The following is a 15,242-nucleotide window of genomic DNA, read 5'->3' as shown; positions in this document are numbered from 1 at the left end:
CCGCAATGCCACCCAAAGACGACCGATCTGACCAAGTCGGCCACTGGCCAGAATTTGACAAGAAACAAAGATGTAAGCGGCCACCTTGCACAAACAAGTCGTTGGTAAGATAGAGGAAGTGCAACATTCATCTGTGCCTGAACGCAGCAAACAACTGTTTCATTTCATTCCCCACATCGCACTAAAAAGACCACCGTCCGTGAAGGTTTGTTTTCCGCCCATGGCTGCAAGAGCGCTCAGCCATCTTCATGGTGTGCCATATTTGGCACAAAGCTTTATCTTTATTATTACAGTCGTGTTTGCTCATTCAATCAATAATGAAAGCTGAAAAAAATGACTTTTCATAATTCATGCAATAGAGCGTCAAAAGGAATCTCACATATTTTTAATTTGTGATCTCGCCTTTGAGAAACATGTGGGCGGCTGAAAATACAATTACCTGGCTATCCCCGCATTAGAGTGGTATATGTTATGAAGAAATTTTAATCTGAGGTTTCGGCGACGGTGTTCAAGAAGATGCCAATTTAATGTCTTTTTGCTTTCTGTCATGCTAAGCATCCTGTCATAATTGCCAAGGACAAACCGAACTGCCCTGTTCTGCACTTTTTCTCGTTTATCTACAAGTTCTGTAGTATATAGATCCCAGCAAACACACGCATACTCTAGTGTACTGCGCACATGTGTGAAATACAGTTGCTCCCTAAGTTTCTGTGGCAAGCTACTAAAGATACGTTTCAAGAAACCTAATGCTCCGACAGCATTGTTCCTAACATGAGTAACGTGTCTGTTCCACCTTAGATCAGCAGAAAAAAATACACCTAAGTATTTATATTCTGACACTTGTTCAAGAGTAGCATTATTTATAGTGTTACGATTGCTGTCATATGAGCGCTTCCCGGTAAAGGTGACGTGGACACTCTTTTGCTCATTCAGTGACATTTTCCATTTTTCACACCATGTGGCAATCAAATCCAAATCATATTGTAGTGCTTGTTGGTCAGATTCGCTGTTGATGACCTTATATACAGTCATCTGCAAACATTCTAAATATTGATTTATTTATTTACGTGTACCTTACAGGCCTTCGAGAAGGCATAGTGTAAGGGGGAAATACGGTAACATAGTAGTATTGAATCGGGAAAGAAATAAACATCAGCATAATGAAAGGAGTGCACACAGAACATGGAAAATTAATACATTAGCAAATACAATATGTAGAGCAATAACAATAAATGGTAAACAACAACATAATAACATTGTAAACGTTTTTACATGTTATACAGTAGTAAGTATTGTAAAAAAATTGGGAGCGCTGAAATTCTTTAACTTGTAGAAAAAAATTCAAGTAAATTACAAAAGACATGACGTGTTTAGACGATTGAAACGGCATATTGATTGCTTAGCAGATTGCGAAATGCAGTGTGTTTAGATTGGCATGCAATGGTATCTGGTAGTGCGTTCCATAAACGGACCGCACGGGGCAAAGTTGAAAAATTAAAAGCGTTGTGTGTTGCCATAAATTCGGGTGTAGCTGAACTGATTGTTCAGTCGTTGTGACGTCGAGGATGCTTCTTTCAGGTTTGATAAGGTTAGGCCAACTGTGTGAACAAATCTGTGAAATAATAATCGTACAGAAGATGATATATTGTTCGGCAAGTCGTTAATGTAAATTAAAAAGAGAAGAGGCCCAAGTAAACTGCCTTGAGGTACACCAGAGGTGACGTCAAAGAGGCCAGAGGAAAAGTTAGCAACAACAGTGAACTGTTCGCGATTAGTAAGAAAATTGCGAATCCATGATAGGGTTAGTGAGTCGAGTTTAATTGCTGAGAGCTTTGATATCGGGTGACTATGGGCTACACGATCGAATGCTTTCGAGAAATCCAAAAAGATGCAGTCAATTTGTTTATTACTGTTCATATGAAAGCGTAAGTCTGACGTGAATTCTAGTAGTTAGGTTTCGCAAGAAAATCCTTTTTGGAAACCATGCTGTAAATGATGATGTAATGCCTGAAGTGGTGCCATGAATGTGACTTCTGGGGAACCCCAGAAGTCACAGGTACGTATTCAGAGGAACATCCGTTGAGAGCCACAGACATCTGTCTTGAGCGAAGATACTCGGCAATACATGCGATAACCTTCTCAACCAATTTGTAAAGTCAAAGTTTAGCGATCAGTAGACTATGCGTAACGACGTCAAAAGCTTTTTTGAAATACAGAAATATACAATCAACAATTTGTTTCTTGTCGACTGGTGAGACTAGCTCATGAGTGAATGCAACCAATTGTGTCGTACACGAAAAACCCTGCCGAAACCCATGCTGACTAGGATGAAGAAGGTTATTGTTATCAAGATGAGACATGATGCAGGTATACACATGTGCCATAACCTTACATACATAAAATGCTAGTTAAGGATACTGGTCCGTAATTCTCAACTCTGTTCCTCTGTCCACTCTTATGAATTGGCACCACTCGCGCTAGTTTCCAATCACCAGGAACAACGCTGTTATTTAAGAAATTTTGAAATAAGCGACAGAAGTACAAAGATGCCCGAGCAATTTATAAGGAATGATGTAGGGATATCATCCGGACCACACACTTTTGTTCGTTTCAAACTCTGTAATAATCACTCGATGCTCGTCACACTAAATACAACCTCAGACATTTCGCCGGCTCCGACCGGAAAATCAACTCTATTAACCCCCCTAATGTTTGAATGAGTAGACTGAAATACTGATGAAAGGTATTAAACAAAAATGTCGACCTTACTTGACGCAAGCGATAGTAAATAGCTTGACGATTTCCGCTCAAGCTCGGGCCATCTTCTGAGCGGCAACACTAGCGCGCGACCACACATCAGCCATAACGGCGGTGACTGAGCGAATCGCGACAGCACGTCGACTTGGCGTTGACCTATTGAAACCCATGCGCCTGATGTTCACCTCTTCGTCGGGCTCAAAGAACGGCGGGCAGACTCCGATGGCGCTCGCCCGCCCTCGCGGTCCGGGCAGGCTGCCTCCTCCGGTTCCTCTGTGATTAACACGTTTGTTAGAATATGGTGCGCAAAAGCTCCGTCAACGAGTGTGCTTACCTGGCTGCATCACGGCGGACGTTATACACGTCTTTCTTCCACACGCCGCGCCATTGGGCTGCAGTTTTCACTGCCGGGCAGCAAGGCAATCACTTGCTGCGAGAGCTCCTCCTTGCGCGCCGCCGTCAGCTGTTGACCCAGCACACACGACGCCTTCGCAAGGTAGGGGTGCTCTTCAACAAATGACACGAGTATATCGCGTTGCCTCGCTGAAACATGAGGACCCAGCAGCCTAACCTTCTGCGAGGACATCGTTTTGGATCCGCGGCGCGCAAACTGGCAAGTCCGAAACGTAAACAAAGCGAGGCAACTTGTTTGCATAGCGTATGGCACACCACCTAGCGACTAAATAAGAAAACAACAGAAATAAACTTACAACTCCCAGTAGCGGTCTGCGCCGCAAGCTCACATTTATTACTGAAAATATATTTGCAAGTGTTCTGTAGAAACCAATGTTTTTTTATCAAACCAGCAACATCCTTTAATTGCTATACAGTCCCCCAAGTACAAACAAAAATGATGACGTGTTCTTCCAGCAGACCGCCGCTCGTTGATTGGTTCCCCTCACGCCGCCCCGTTCCACTCTTTCTCCGAGTTACGTAATCCAGACGTAACAGCCAAAAGGAACCGGTTCCCAAAGGAACCGTTACAGAATACGGCCCCAGGTCGTCCGTCGTCGAAATCTGATTTTCAGGTGAAGAGCGTCGGCCATTTGTGCGTGGTACATACCAGCGTAATCACTGGTGCTGATATTTGTTGGAGAATGTGCACTGCTCTTTGCTTCAAGCATACAATTTGATTACAAAAGGTTTTTTTCGCTATAGAATCCGGCTTCAACGTTCAGGAGGAGGAGGAAAAGAACGAAGGAAAGGAGGTAGGGAGGGCGAATGGACGCACGTTTTGTTTGCTACCCTACACTGGGGTGGACGAGTTCAAGGGATGAAAAGAAAGAAATGTGGGGGAGGGAAGAAGGTACTTTCAGAGTGAACAAGCGCTCTTATCCATCACTTCACACCTGCAGTCGATCATTGAGGCCAGTCGATTTCATGAAACGTAGCAATGCCCACGTCGCTTTGTAAGCCTGCGAAGCATGGGGACATGTTACGAGAACATTTGTCTCTGAAAGTGACCTGCGGTATAATAGGCTTAACACACTACGAAGAAAGTCGCGTTCGATGTCAGAAAGATCACAAAAACACAGCACGTGCTAGGTCGTCAACATTCAGGGAAGTTCAGGCACATGTATAGGCAAGTGTTGCGTCGCGCGATAACCTTGTAACAATGGTTAGCTGGTGAAAGACCGTCACCGGGGAAAAAAAAGTATAGGCGATGTACACTGGTCAATATTGCAGTAGAGAAGTAGTAGCTTTTAATGGCTGCTCCTTCCTTGCATGTGAACGAAAATTGCATTTAATTGAATGTTAGACATTGTACTTATAGACATGTCATAAATGATAACTTCAACGAGTAAACTTAGCCGTGCGCCCTTATTATCGGTACCTTTTTCTCTTCGAATAAACCAAGAAATTCTAACAAATGTCTGGTAGACCATGCAATGGTTAACCTGTCGTGTTTCTCCCCCATACAAAAGGACTTGTTGGCTTTGGGGGTTGATTTCTGTTCACTCAGTTTTTTTTTTTAGGTTCTCTGAATAATGACGCCGCAACTCTTTCAATAGGAGGACTGGTCATTATGTAACCATGGCTACGCATTTATGCAAGTTCCCTCTTTCATAAAACAGCTTGTCATTTTCGATAAATTTTGCCGGAGCTCACACGTCACCTTTCTGTAAATTTCATTTTTTTTTTTTGGCAAAAGACATAGTCGCACACCATTTGCTTTCCGAGAAAAGTTCGGGTTGTTCACACCGCGTACACCTCCGTCTTCTGAGATCGACCCTGAACAAAGTCTTCCAGCACGGTGGCAGGGAGTCTGTGAGTTCCGGTTTCCTTCATTTTGCGCACTTCCGCTTTGCTTCCTTGGGAAACGGGGGAACAAGCAGGAAGCGGACGTCTTGACGTCAACTTCCGCATCAGCGCCTGTAAGGAGGTGCGCAAGGACTTTTGTTCCCTATACTTTAAATCTCCGCTTCAACCTCCCCGCGCACGTGTGGCTCTCTCTCTCTCTCTCTCTCTCTCTCTCGTAACAAGAACGTACGAAAAGTTTGTCAGGGCGCGCGGTTGGTCTCATGAGCGCCGCAACCACGTGCGTATGAGAGTCTGGAAAAACAACAAAAAAGAAAAACAAACTTCAGCGATTCCTTAGATTTAAATTCATTTACTGTGACAGCAGCATTTTTCCCTAATGAAGACCGTTATCTTGTTTTATTGCTTTCCTACTTGCACGTCAAATCATTTCGCTCACCCACGACGGGAGAAGGAGCAAGGCGCAAGCAGTTGTAAGCTAGTTTGTTGTATGTGCGTGCGTTCGGGAATGGGGGCACTTCGGTTTGAGAATGACGAGTTGGTTGAACGTAAGAATTCGAAAAATAAATGAACGTCTGTAATATCGACATTTAAATGAAACAATAAATTTTGTTTTGGAATATACTTAAGAGGAAGCTTTAGCTCGGGCCCAACTCCGACGCGGCCTATTCAAATACATGTAAAAACGCAAAAACGTTTTTCTGAGATAACCCCTGGACCGATTTTGATGAAATTTGTTGCATTTGAGAGAGTAAGATAAATTCTAGTGACTGTTGGAAGCAGAATTTTGATTTAGGGCTTGAATTTTGTTAGACAGATTTTCAAATATTCAGAAGTTTGAAAAAAATAGAAGCATGAAGTTTACAAACTAATAGCTCTGCATCAAGAACAGATATCGCGATTCTGTAAACGGCATCCATTAGATCATTCAAAGCGGACAAACATTATATGTCATTTTACATCTTACGTGAATTTGTTACATTGTTTACGAGGGTTCTGCAAAAGTTGTAATTACATAATATTACATTTTTTGATGCTCATGTGTAACATATCAATTTTGTCCGCTTTAGATGTGCTATCAGATACAATTCACAAAATTGCGATATCATTTTTTCTTGTTGAGTTACAGAGTTGTAAACTTGATAGTTTCGTTTTCTGAAAATTTGCAATTTTCGTCAATTTTTTGTAAAATATTGACGGCCTAACTCAAAAATTCGAAACCAACAGTCACTAGATATTAAGTTTTTCTTTTAAATGCAGCAAACCCAGTCAAATTTAGTGCAGTGGTTGCCGAGAAAAACGAATTCTCCTTTTACATGTATTTAGATAGGAGCACCCGAGCTAAAGCTTCCTCTTAAGCAGTCTGCAAATGGCTGACGTTGACTCCCACAATATGTTTCCTTTTGCTTATGCGTAGCCCATAGGCGTGCTACAGATGTCCTATGTGCAACAGTTGATGATACGTCGAAGGACATGAACATATATGTATTGTAAGCGCTATTAACGCACTTCGTCGTTTTCATTTGTACATAGCCATCATCATCTTCCCTCTTCTTCGACTTCTTCGCGCGTGAGCTTGGGCGTTGCCTTTTTGGGGAATAAACAGCGCCGGACAACTTGGTCAGTCTCGGTATTATAAAGTGGTGGAGGTGCACCTCTCTCTGCAGTGATAGCGCTCCGAGGTTGCTTTATGTTGAAATAGAATAAATAAATAAGTCAGCATTAAATCACTGTGCAACTGAGGACACGCTTTTCGGGCTGGAGATATCGATGAGTCTGGGCCTGCCAAAGTACTTAAAATGAAAGCTTGGGACATTCGTCCGAAACCAAAGTTATGGGCTATAACAGTGACCTAAGATTTAATCCCTATCTCACTCGAACAGCGCATGCTCTGCAGTTTTCCCACAGTTCCGCCGAAGTAATTACTGGTTCCATTCCAATCATGCTTGCCAGGTGCTTGCGAGGAACGGCGCTTCCACTTCGCTTCCCGAGTACCGGTGGGCACACAGCCCACCATCTCGTTCATCAAGTAGAAGTGATGGACGACTGCGCGATGCAATCACAGCCACGAAGGTTGCGGCAATCTGGACAATAAGGTTCGAGGCACGTTCGTTGACCGAAACTAAGCTCTCTCTCTCTCTCTCTCTCTCTCTCTCTCTCTCTCTCTCTCTCTCTCTCTCTCATTAACCTGAGGATGCGCAACGCGTGATATACGTTAAGGGACCACAACAGACATGTCTAGATTGTAGACAGACAGGCAGACGTATGGACGGACGGACGGCTAGACTGATTGGCGGACATATCGGTAACTACACAGACAGGAGGACAGGTGGACAGATCGATAAATACATAGACAGCTGGATAGGTGGACATAATAATAAATACGTAGACAGGTAGATAGGCGGACAGATGCATAGAGGGTCAGGCAAATAGTTAAGATGGATTTACTGACAGATATATGAACGGACTGAACAAATATGTAGCTGGGCAGAGATGGTTAGGACGGATAGGTAGATAGTTTGACAGATGCGTGGTTCAACAGAAGAGACAGAGATGGTCAGACAGACAAACTGACAGTTTGCTCACCACTGAATGGTGCGCGACGTGGTCGCTGAATGGCGTCACCTCAGCGCGAGTGGAGTGGGCCGGCGGCGATGTAATTTAAACCCTTAGTGAAGCCCTGCGAGCACGCGGTTGTGCGCGGGAAACGAGTGCAGACCAGAGACAACTAGCGAGGCAACAAACTCCAGTATCCGCTACTTTTGCTGAGATTACCAAGCTTAGCCTACTTCAGGAATAATTTTAAGCCAATATCTATCTATCTATCTATCTATCTATCTATCTATCTATCTATCTATCTATCTATCTATCTATCTATCTATCTATCTATCTATCTATCTATCTATCTATCTATCTATCTATCTATCTATCTATCTATCTATCTATCTGTATACCACGTGGTATACCCGCTTGCGCGCCGTGATTGCAGCGTTCCCAAACCGTCCGCGTACAAACGAACACAGCATCTGGCAGGGCTTGTTGCCGCTTAAAAGGCGACAGGGCAGTGACGAAGGCGCTGGCTGTGGCGCAGTGACGCAGTGGCGCAGCAGTGACGAAGGCGCTGGCGATAAGCAGAGGCAGCGGCAACCCACACGGCTAAACGCCCTGGGCATTTGCGCGTGGAACGCTTGGGAGCAGTGCAATCACGACGCGCAAGCGGGCATGTCACGTGGTGTTTTTTTTTTTCGCGGGTATCCGCAGTGAGGTGGAAAACACTAATAGTACTTGATAGATATAAAGTTAGAGGCTGTCTAGTCGGACGTTCTGCAAAGCGCTCTACGGCATTCTAACTGGAATATGTTGCCTAACTTTGTTGCTTCAGAAGTTGCTTAATTACTCGACTAATTATCTAATTAAGCAAATCACAAAGAAAAACATAGCGCGACACACTACATACAGAAGTGAGCAACATGCATTTGGTCGCGTCATCATGGAGTGCGTTGGCATATTGTTAAACTCCGGCTAAAATTAGCTGAAACACCCTGTATACATAGCCTTAACAAGATATATGTATGTCCTGAAACACAACTGCGAGTCGGCCTAGTTGGAACAGATTCATTTTGAAACAAACTTTTTTTTTGCACAAAACAAACAAAGGGACAAAGACAAGGAGCAACACAAGGTCTAGAGCAACTGGTTTCAAGTGCTCGTCCTTGTGTTGCTCCTTTTCTTTGTCCCTGCTTGTGTTGCGTAAAAAAAGTTTGTTTAAAAATGGATACATATCCTTTATTAAAACGAATCAAAATGTACACTCGTCAGGATTGCCGACAAAAACGGGAATCAAAGGCCTGATAAGACGCCAGCATCCCCTCATTCCAGCCCCCCCTTCCCATTCCCTTTGTTCTCTGCATTTGTTCGTTCGCTTTCCTTCACTGCAGGCGAAACGGCCCTTCCTCCCTCTTCCCATTCCCTTTGTTCGCTGCATTTGTTCCTTCGCTTTCCCTCACTGCAGGCGAAACGGCCCTTCCTCCCTCTTCCCATTCCCTTTGTTCCCTGCATTTGTTCGTTCGCTTTCCCTCAGTGCAGGCGAAACGGCCCTTTGACCCTCTTCCCGTTCCCTTTGTTCACTGCATTTGTTCCTTCGCCTTCCCTCACTGCAGGCGAAACGGCCCTGCCTCCCTCTTCCCATTCCCTTTGTTCGCTGCATTTGTTCCTTCGCCTTCCCTCACTGCAGGCGAAACGGCCCTTCCTCCCTCTTCCCATTCCCTTTGTTCGCATCATTTGTTCCTTCGCCTTCCCTCACTGCAGGCGAAACGGCCCTGCCTCCCTCTTCCCATTCCCTTTGTTCGCTGCATTTGTTCCTTCGCCTTCCCTCACTGCAGGCGAAACGGCCCTGCCTCCCTCTTCCCATTCCCTTTGTTCACTGCATTTGTTCCTTCGCCTTCCCTCACTGCAGGCGAAACGGCCCTGCCTCCCTCTTCCCATTCCCTTTGTTCGCTGCATTTGTTCCTTCGCCTTCCCTCACTGCAGGCGAAACGGCCCTGCCTCCCTCTTCCCATTCCCTTTGTTCGCTGCATTTGTTCCTTCGCCTTCCCTCACTGCAGGCGAAACGGCCCTTCCTCCCTCTTCCCATTCCCTTTGTTCGCATCATTTGTTCCTTCGCGTTCCCTCACTGCAGGCGAAACGGCCCTGCCTCCATCTTCCCATTCCCTTTGTTCGCTGCATTTGTTCCTTCGCCTTCCCTCACTGCAGGCGAAACGGCCCTTCCTCCCTCTTCCCATTCCCTTTGTTCGCATCATTTGTTCCTTCGCCTTCCCTCACTGCAGGCGAAACGGCCCTGCCTCCCTCTTCCCATTCCCTTTGTTCACTGCATTTGTTCCTTCGCCTTCCCTCACTGCAGGCGAAACGGCCCTGCCTCCCTCTTCCCATTCCCTTTGTTCGCTGCATTTGTTCCTTCGCCTTCCCTCACTGCAGGCGAAACGGCCCTGCCTCCCTCTTCCCATTCCCTTTGTTCACTGCATTTGTTCCTTCGCCTTCCCTCACTGCAGGCGAAACGGCCCTTCCTCCCTCTTCCCATTCCCTTTGTTCGCATCATTTGTTCCTTCGCGTTCCCTCACTGCAGGCGAAACGGCCCTGCCTCCATCTTCCCATTCCCTTTGTTCGCTGCATTTGTTCCTTCGCCTTCCCTCACTGCAGGCGAAACGGCCCCTCCTCCCTCTTCCCATTCCCTTTGTTCGCATCATTTGTTCCTTCGCCTTCCCTCACTGCAGGCGAAACGGCCCTGCCTCCCTCTTCCCATTCCCTTTGTTCGCTGCATTTGTTCCTTCGCCTTCCCTCACTGCAGGCGAAACGGCCCTGCCTCCCTCTTCCCATTCCCTTTGTTCACTGCATTTGTTCCTTCGCCTTCCCTCGCTGCAGGCGAAACGGCCCTTCCTCCCTCTTCCCATTCCCTTTGTTCGCATCATTTGCTCCTTCGCCTTCCCTCACTGCAAGTGAAACGGCTTGCGGAGCCACCGGATTTGGCGCCCGCAGCCACCACGTTCGTTTGCTCGCTCCTCAGCGCACACTTACCACCTGCGTACTCTGCCCGGGCGTCACGCGCACGTCGTAGCGGGCCAGCCGGCGCGACGTTGTTGTCTTGTCCAGCGCGCATGCTCCGCTCCAATACGCGCGTCGATCGATACGTAACCCTGCCCGTGCCTGTCGACTAACTAGTACCCACTCCCGTGCCACTCACAAGCGCCCGCTTAGACCGTCGGCTCCAGCTATGCTGGGACGCGTAGGGTGGGCTCGAGCGGTGACTGACTCTCTGCACAGGTCCTAACTCGTTGCTTATACTACGCCGTAAAAACGGCAATTTCGGGAAATTTGTTGCTCGCCCATCTTTTACAGCGAAGCGGTTAGATTCTAGTTGGTCGGCTTCTTTTTTGTGTGTGTGTGTTTGCCCGCGTCCGTCAGCAAAAATGTCGTGAGCAAAACGAGAACAAGGTGGATGGTGGACGTTTCGACAAGTGGACTTGTCTTCTTAACGTTTCGACAAGTGTACTTGTCTTCTTCAATGTCTTGATGAAGCCAAGTCCACTTGTCGAAACGTTGGCTCCTTCTTTCACCTTGTTCTCATTTTGCTCGTCCTACTGTAAGAACGGCAGCTTTGGAAAATCTGCTGCTCCTCCATGTTTTGCAGCGAAGCTGTTAGCTTCTAGTTGGTGGTCATTTTTCGTGTCCGTCAGCAAAAAATGTCGTCCCATCCCGGCGGCGGGGCAAGGCCAGGAGCCGTGGCTCGTGCCCCCGTAAGGCAGAGGCTTCAAACAGTCAGCAAAGTGAAGCAAACAGTGCGTACATTCTTTGGAATCACGCATACAACATACAGAGCAGCATACGCATCAACGAAGAACATGCACAAAACAATCATCCGAACCACACAATTGATAAGGCGCTCCTGATAACAGTGCGAAGCACGTAGCGCTCCTCGCATACGTTTCCCGGTAAAGATAACTTTTGCACAAGCTGCGGAGCCAACCACAGCTTGCGATGCGGGGAGTGACGTCACTAGCCTTTCGTATGTAAAAGAACCACCCTAGAAACTGATTGCAATATTGTTGCAGCACCGCTTTGGGCGGTGGCGTGCTGTCAAAATTACCTTTACTCGCACTACTACCATTACTACTAATTACTCTTAAGGAATAAACATTGCGTACTCCCTCAGCAGTTTTAATGGCAATTTTCAACAGCTTCGCTGGACACCCACCTTCGAAGGGCCGGAATGGCGAGTCTTCTTTTTTTTTCGCGAATGGAACAGCCTGGATGCCTCGATAACCATTGCAATATGGAAACCTGATTTCCTCACCTTATTGCGAGAAGTAACAACTGTTTGGAAAAGCAGTTTATCATCGGTATTCATCCCAATTGCCGCGTAATGTCTTCTATAGCAAGATTTATACTGTCTGGTTATGTACTTGGTTAATTGTTTGTAACGCTGCTGCACTCTGTAATAAAATGTAATAAGAAGTGTCAGTGCTTGTTGCGGTACGTGTATGGCTCTTGCGCCTAGGTACGTCAAGTGTTACTAAGTAGTAATATAATATGAACCAAAAGTATGCTGAATATGCCGATACTTGGTATTCTTCATTTATACCTTAGGAGTGTAGAGCAGGTTATTGTTATATGTATCTACAGTGCTTATGGTATGAAGCGCGACCGGGAGCATTTAGTATAACCCTGCATATGTGCATACCACTCGAGAGTACCATGTAATGTCGCTAGGAATCTGGTCACCAGTGGTGACCCGGTCTCCGATCTAAGTGCACGCGCCGAAATTACGCCGGTGTGACACGAACTGCAGCCGGTGGAAACGAAAGTAACGCGCATTATTTGGCTCTGAATTCGCGCGTTTCATTCCGTGAGCACTGTCCAATCAAATTGCTGTATTCATCGTTGTCCAAATGACAGGGTTATGGCGACGAATGACACTGGCAGTATTGAAAACAAACAAATAAATAAATAAATGGAGTTCGCTCATTCTGACATTCTATTCGTGGTCGCGTGGGGGTCTGTGTATATTCAGCAATTTCGAATAGCGAATCGAATATAATTTCCTATTCGATTCGAGGACCAAATAAAAAAGGGCAGTCTGCGACAGACAGACAGATAGATATACAGACAGACAGACAGACAGACAGACAGACAGACAGACACATAGATAGATAGATAGATAGATAGATAGATAGATGGATGGATGGATGGATAGATAGATAGATAGATAGATAGATAGATAGATAGATAGATAGATAGATAGATAGATAGATAGATAGATAGATAGATAGATAGATAGATAGATAGATAGATAGATAGATAGATAGATAGATAGATAGATAGATAGATAGATAGATAGATAGATAGATAGATAGATAGATAGATAGATAGATAGATAGATAGATAGATAGATAGATAGATAGATAGATAGATAGATAGATAGATAGATAGATAGATAGATAGATAGATAGATAGATAGATAGATAGATAGATAGATAGATAGATAGATAGATAGATAGATAGATAGATAGATAGATAGATAGATAGATAGATAGCGGCTCCTAATGAGCAGCAAGAATGAATGCCACTGTGCCTTAGCCACCATCCCGGTGGGCGACGCGGTTGCACTTCCATCCCAATAGGAACCGGGTGGCAGGGGTAGCGGTGGTCGGGAGATGGAAGGAACGCGCGCGCGAGCGCGGGAGGGGGGTTAGTGTCTCGTAATGACGACAACGTCGGCCGCGGAGGAGGCGTCGGTAATCCCGCAGGAAGTTGCGGCCGCCTCTCGCGGCAGTACAACTCCGGGCACGCGCGTGCCCACGCGTGCCCGGAGCGCCGGAAAACGCCGGGCGGCGGCGCCGAAGTGGGGGGATTGCAGCGCGCGCTGGCTGGCTGGAGGTCGTTATACGCCCCTGCGTACGCGCCGACCGAGCACGTGCCGCCTCGACGCCCCTTAGGGAAATTCGGGAGGCCCTCCTGGGAGGAGGGAGGGGGGGAGCACGTGGAGCCGAGCGCGCGCAAATGCGAGGCTCTGCAGAGTGCAGCCACAGCTGCGTAGAAATGAGGGAAGGGATGGAATGGCTGGTAGGGATCGTAAACTAATAAACCGCTGAACAAATAGCTCTGACAATACATTCAGGGTGTGTCTCATCAAAAGTAACATGTACACTTGGAATTTTTAGAGATTCGGTCGGTTCATTAAAAAATGGGGGAGGGGGGGGGAACTCGGGAATTTTAACCCTTTTCACTTTTAATCAGCCATATTGGTACCTACAGAGGCTGTGGCAAAGCTGCTGATATGCATGAATAAATGCGAAGTGTTCAACTAGCGCCCTCCTCGGTTCCGGTTTTAGGTGGCGCTTACGCCAGCGAGCCAAAAGAAATGGATAAAGAAATGCCAAAACACGCGCTTCCGGTGATCAGTGCCCACTCCAATAGCCGACTCGTAGACTGCGGTTTTCTTTAGGGTAGTGACACGACTCTAGCACCAGTTTTCACTACTCGGGTTCTCGCCTCCATGATATCGCAGATGCGCGGTTTCGGCTACAGCCCTTTTTGGGCGCAGAATACCCGAGTCGTGGTTCCTCCAGCCCGATTCCTAATTACACCTGCACCGTATCACTTCCCAGGAGGCGGCCAACGCGCTCTCAGGACGCAATCCGCAAACACAGTTCAGTGAAAGAAGATAGTGCGTTCTACCTGATTTACAGCTTGCGGCTAGTGTTTCTTGAAAGTTCGCAACCTAGAATCCACCTTTTTCGAGAACGCTAGCTTCTTTTCTTTTTTGGGCTCTTTCCGGCATTTTGACCTTGTATGTCAATTTCTGGCCGTTTATGTGACCTCGATACCATCGCAGCATATATATATATATATATATATATATATATATATATATATATATATATAATACAAGGCGAAGTTCTGTAGGTCCGGAGCATAGGTAGTTGAAGAAACTAAGGAGCACACTTACGAAAATAGAATTTTTAATGGTTTAACGTTTCGGCCGTGGCACGGCCTTCGTCAGAATAAACCTGATCGTTCTGACGAAGGTCGTGCCACGGCCGAAATGCTAAACCATTAAAAATGCTATTTTCATAAGTGTGCTCCTTAGTTTCTTCAACTGCATATATATATATATATATATATATATATATATATATATATATATATATATATATATATTCAGATCATCAGAAGTCAGCCAACAGTGACACGAAGGACAGCATGGAGGAAGTTATTTGTAGTTAACTAAATTTTGAAAAATGATCAATACCTGGAAAGGAGAGGTGGCTCAAAAACAACTGGCCGCAGGTGGGATGCGAACCCACGTCATTGCATAACGCGTGCTATGGGCTTTCCAAATGAGCCACTGCAGCTCTGTTTTCGCCTCCACTTTCCGGGGTACTTACGTTTTTACTACTAGAACTAACCCTGGAAGTGTTAGCCTATGGAACCACTCACGACCATGTCAGCGGATGTAGCACATCCTATATGCCGCAGGTGTCGCGTAGTACGGTGAATGTTTTGGGTGAAGGCAACTGGTAAATAATCCTTTCCCGCCTCTCCCGCGCAATGCGGTTGAGGTGTCCTCACAATGACTAGCCGTTACGGAGCTGCACTTTCAGTCTCCTTCCTGTAATAGTCGACAAGGAAACTTATTCACACGTAGCCACGCTTACAACTGTGGTATATGA

General features: G+C 46.0%; 1 protein-coding gene and 1 long non-coding RNA gene across 4 annotated transcripts in view; one reads left to right on the top strand and one right to left on the bottom strand.

Moving 5' to 3' along the window:
- Positions 1–15,242, top strand: part of LOC135920958 (beta-1,3-galactosyltransferase 5-like) — a 246,569-nt gene that overhangs the window by 169,049 nt on the left and 62,278 nt on the right. The gene's annotated exons all lie outside the window — the stretch shown is intronic.
- LOC135920949 (uncharacterized) lies at positions 1,042–3,406 on the bottom strand. The gene is made up of 2 exons (XR_010570369.2): positions 3,092–3,406; positions 1,042–3,030 (listed from the first exon to the last, which is right to left on the bottom strand). It is a non-coding gene; the product is annotated as an uncharacterized lncRNA (long non-coding RNA).

This window comes from Dermacentor albipictus, chromosome 6 (genome assembly GCF_038994185.2).
Source record: "Dermacentor albipictus isolate Rhodes 1998 colony chromosome 6, USDA_Dalb.pri_finalv2, whole genome shotgun sequence".
Classification (NCBI taxonomy): Eukaryota; Metazoa; Arthropoda; class Arachnida; order Ixodida; family Ixodidae; genus Dermacentor; species Dermacentor albipictus.
This window is presented reverse-complemented; position numbering and strand designations above follow the sequence as displayed.